This window comes from Bremia lactucae, linkage group LG15 (assembly GCF_004359215.1).
Source record: "Bremia lactucae strain SF5 linkage group LG15, whole genome shotgun sequence".
NCBI lineage: Eukaryota > Oomycota > Peronosporomycetes > Peronosporales > Peronosporaceae > Bremia > Bremia lactucae.
The window spans coordinates 2,923,078-2,928,521 of NC_090624.1; positions in this window are offsets into that span (position 1 = coordinate 2,923,078).

Here is a 5,444-nt window from a genome sequence, read left to right on the forward strand (position 1 = left end):
GAGGTATCCCTCATCATCTTGAAATAAAAAGTGACACATGATTTGTCACTGAGAGCCCTAGTGGACTGTGGGGCGTCGAATAACTTTATTCATTGCCAGCCTCTAGAGGTTCGTAGACTCAGATATGTTGAATGCGACATCCCGTCAACGAGGATGTCTAGCGACAGAGTGGATCGAGTTATGAATGTACAACTAGCGGGCGACATTCAAGGAAGATACCGGTTGTCCAAAAGGGACACCACGATGATCCTAGGTCGAGTAGAGAGGTGACCGTAGATGATTCGACTGTGATAGCGCAATCACACTCGGAAGTCGTTGAGCGAAGAAGTCCCCACGTACTTGAGAAGAAAGCTCCTCAAATAGTTAATGCTGAAGTGGCGCTTATACTCTTAATCTGTATGCGCCTCTGAATTTAACTTCGGAGATAACTCAATTATCAACCCTAAAACCTAAGCGTTTAATGAGAACCTGCATGGTGGTAAAATCAAGCAGATCTGCGTACTCGTCACAGAGGACGATTACGTAACCGATATGGTCAGCGGTAATTTTTGCAGAGAACGAACGTGTTCTCAGCAGCTCATTGATGGACGAAAGTGTCCTCGATGTGAAGACTCGGATTGAGAGATATACTACTCAATCCTGAACGTTACTTAAGACAAATCCTTCATATACGGATTTGATTGAATTCAGGGATGTATTCCCAGAAACAGTTCCATGCGAGTTGCCTAAGGATAAAGGCACTCGACATCAGATCGAGCTCAAACCGGGCTCGAAGTACTGTGTCATGAAGCAGTGGCCACTGCCTCGTGAACAACCAATGCCTCGTGAACAAGTACTTGCGATCGATAATTCTTTACCAATCGAGTAAAAGCGGGCCATGTGAGGGAGTCAACCTCCCCACATAGCTCTGCGACCTTCTGTGTGCGAAAGGCCACAGGAGGGTGGCGGATAGTGCAAGCATTCAATAAACTGAATGCTGCAACGGAATTGGCTCAAACGCCGATACCAAGTAAAGACGTAATCATAGTTGGTATGTCTAAGAGTACCATCTTTTCGTCTATGGATCTGATGAATAGATTTTATCAGATTCTTATGCGTGAACGGGACATCCCGTACACAGCAGTGAGCACTTCCAGTGAATGCTCTAAGAAGGGCTAGTAATTCCATAGGGGCTTAGTTACGCCTCTGCAACATTCAACAGATGCGTAACGAATCTGTTGAGACCGATGCGAGAATTCGCACCGAGTTATTTAGCCGATTCAATCGTCCATAGCTGGGCTATGGACGGAAAGACGGACGTGGAAGTTCATAAAAAACTCATGTTCGTCAATTTCTTACACTTATGCGAAAGCATAAGTTGTACGCAAATCTCGAGAGGTGTATATTCGCTTCCATCGAAATATCACTTCTTGGGTGCATCGTCGGTAAGACGGCGTGCGCCCTGATCCCAGAAAGATCAAGGCAATAACCGACTGGCCAGTTCCAGTCGATGTCAAGGGACTTAAAAGTTCCTTGGGCTAGCGGCACACTTGCATAAGTAATCACGCAATTATGCCGAGACGACACTTCATCTCTCTGCGGTAATGCAATACGACAGAGACGGTGCGGAGCGCGTCTTCTGTTACCAATCGCGTCAGCTGCAATCAGCTGAACGCAATTATTCAGCGCATGACAAGGAACTCCTAGCCATGAAATATGCACTGGCCAAATTTAGGGTCTATCTCCTTGGAGATAGACCGTTCATCGTATATACGGACCATGCGTCATTACGAAAGGCCGCAAACAGCCCTACCTGTCGCAAAGAATGGCGAGGTGGCTATCCTTCTTCGCGAAGTATAGTTTCTCCGTGAAATATAAACCAGGACGAGTTAATGTCGTCGCTGATGCGTTATCACGCCGACCCGATTTGAGCGGGATGCAGACTTCTTTAGTGATATCTATCCCACTGTTGCAACACTCATTAGAAGTGTTCTGTCATCAACTTTGTTTGTGACACAAAATAAGCTAACAGAGAGGATGAAGACCTTCTGCGCTTAATGAATCATCGGTCAAATCCATCTAATAATTTTTTTAAAGATTTACCGGCTTTATATCGATCGTCATTGGGTCGAAACACAACACGTAACGGCTTACTGCACTAATCAGCTGTCGCCGGCAACGCTCCACATGTCGTCGTCCCTACTCAAAATGATTTGCGCTTGCGTGTCATAAATGAATGTCACGATTCACCAACAAGTGGGCATCGTGGACGTGAGAAAACTTATCTTACAGTAAGTCGCGACTTTTACAGGCCGCGCCAGTATCAGTTCGTGCGCAAGTATATTCATGCTTGCGAGGTATGTCAATGGGTGAAGCCAAGCCCTACATCCCGTTCACCTTTTCAACTTCTAGCACTTCCGACAGAATGTTGGCAGTCCGTATCTATGGACTTTGTCTTCGGATTTCCCGAAGACGTTCACAAAAACAATGGATACCTTGTTTCTAGACAGGTTCAGCAAGATGGTACATCTTGTTGCAGTACTAGAGTCGATCACGGCTCCGAACTATGTCCGTGTCTTTATACACGAGGTATTCAAACTCCACAGTTCACCCCGTGAACTGGTCTCGGATAGAGATTCACGGTTCACGGCGGAGTTTTGGCAATGAGCGGACGCTATTAGCACGGCTACCCGATTGAACCCCCTCATTCGAAGGCTCATAGCTAGTCAGTCGCCTGATGACGTTCAGGCTGTTCTAAAGTCTTTTCTGTCTCTCTCTTTGCGCGCGTCCAGTGCTGACAGGACTGCGGAGCAAGTAGATGTAATGGCCTATATCTATTTATTGATAAGCTTTCCGAATATTACTATATAAGATAACATTCTCCAAATATTATCTACCTTTTAGATTATATATTAATTAACAACCTTTTAAGTGTTAATTTCATGTAACGATACACCTAGTTACATCACCCCTCCCTTACACGACAATCACTCTGTTTGTCATTGAATAGAGTTGTCACTATAGGAACACTTAATTAAAAACGATGGTAATTGGTCAGAACCATCATTTTCAATTCTATTGCATGGATAACAAGCAATGCGGTCTGCGAAAGGCGCGGCACCTTCGGCTGCGGTACATGCAGCTGCGGTGACGCATTATTGTCTCATGCGGCAGACATTTTGTCTGCCGTAGTATCATCTTCTCCCGCAACACTAGATGCGAGTGCACGTGGTGAGTCACCACGTGAGTGTGACCCCTCCATGGAGGTCGACTAGGAATGCGAGTCGGACGAGGTGGCCGACTCGGGGACGCGAGTAACGCGGATCCCACAGCATTATCCGTTCGAAAAGGTCCAAGCTAGTCTTCAGGCGTTCATAACCCTGACGAGCCTTCGCTCGGACATCAACGAGATCCGAGGTCAGTCGTGAGACTTGACTCTCGAGATCCGCAATACGTCGTTCAGCAGCATGCGACTGAACGGACGAAGGTAAGGCAGCCGCGAGTAGGTGGGCGGGATCGCCGCTCCTATCGGGCGCCACCTGCACTGATGGATGCGGGTGGGAATCAACGCTTCTTTGTTGGAAGGTTGCTTGCCCACCGCTCCGTGACGCAAGGGTATCAGATCCTCGTCCAATGGAAAGGTTACCCGAAGGGTTTTGACTCTTGGGAACCGATCGATACCCTACGTATTGATGTGCCCGGCTTGGTTGCTGCCTATGAAAAGGAGCACCAGCTGAGGCCACTTTGCTAGTCTCAAATGGACTAGCAGAAGTAGCGTTGTGAGAAGAAACAGGGGGTACAGTACCACCCATGATTTCTTTCACACGCAAACGGGCGAAATTAATTCGCTGCGACCGCTGTTTCATCACATCGGAATGTGGTTGAATGCGGCGCAGAAATTCCGCCTCGTATTGGTCGGGCGTTTCATTTGAACGCAACACGACCGGGATCGGGAAAATACGCCCAAGCGATTTTCCCTGAGCCCTCCATGATTTGAAGACGCCATAATAATTATGTGCGTCTACAAGAGCGCGCTCTAGGAGCGACGCTGTTGGCCCGTTTAAACGAGGCCATTTAGATGGAGAGGGCATCCTTGGAATGCCACCCGTCACATAGCCACGTTCTAAACGACTGGCTTGTGACACCGACTGAGCACGTTCACGTGTCGTCGGCGGAGCTTTAGGCTCCGAATCCTCTATGTCAGAACCATTATGAATTATGGTCTGAGCATAAGGCGTTGTGGTTATACCAACGGAAAAGCGGCTACGCCTTTATGGACAGCGCTCTCATTACCTGTCGCTGCGCTTTCCAGCGCAGACGACGGGACAGCACTAGTAAATGATGCTGTCTCCATGTTGTGAGCCATGAGAGAAGTTTGGATGGGCAACAGTGCGCCATTATCTTTCCTCATGAGCTCGTTGTCCGCATCACTTCTATGAGGTGCGGCAACGGTGTCGATTCATTGTAGTCGACAACGAGTGACGGATCAACGTCCTCACTGTTAAAGTGGGATGGCTCATTTAGCCCTGTTAACGCGACAGCCGCAGTGGCTGTCGGCGTTCCGACTAAACCATTAGACGCGGCCGGCGAATTAAAGCGGCTCGTGCGCTTAGTGCGAGGTTGAGTGGGCGTCTTCGCAGACGACCCACCCACGTGGTCCCTTTTAGGTGGCATCTTGGGCGCCGTGTATGGAAACACGTGCACTAGAGTGATTGAATGAACTAGCGGCGCGTAAAGCTGCTCGCAGTTCCTCTCTCCTCTTTGACGAATTTAAAAAAAAGTAAATTCGTTCTTAAAGAGGGGGATGGTGTAACGGGCTAAAGTTGCCCTTATGTTACACAGTCCCCGTTAAGTACACTTGGTGTACTTAAGGGGATGGTCAATTACTTAATAATAGTAATTAGACCCAACACTCGAGTGTGGTGCACATTTGTGACCAACCCTTGTGGATGTGATGCACATGGGTGCATTCACATTACGAGGGATGACGCCGAGCGTCATCCGTTACGCGAGGTATCTAGAAAGATACGCTCGCAATACATATTAAATGTTATCTATAGAGATAACATTTTAATTGGTAGAAATAGGTATTTGTATTTTATTCTATTAAATATAAATCAGTCTGAAAACTACTTCCTACTTGGTAAGTGCGCACGAGGAGACGGATTACCGCTCCCGTGACGACACTTAACCAGAGTACTTAGTGTGTTGGGTGAGGTCGCTTGCGCGCCCACCACAACTACCTCACTGCACGCAAGAGAAGCAGGTTTAACCGCTTCCTCGCTGTGCTAGGGTGTGTGTCTAAGTAGAGCGTGGCCGCATTACGACGTGCCCGCCTACACTTGGTAGCACTTGAAATCCTTCCCACGACCCGCATCTCTGCGTGTGTACGTGAGGATGAGCCTCAATATTGATTGGGCTCATTTTCCCCACCTCTCCGAACATCATCGGGAGGTGGCAGGGCT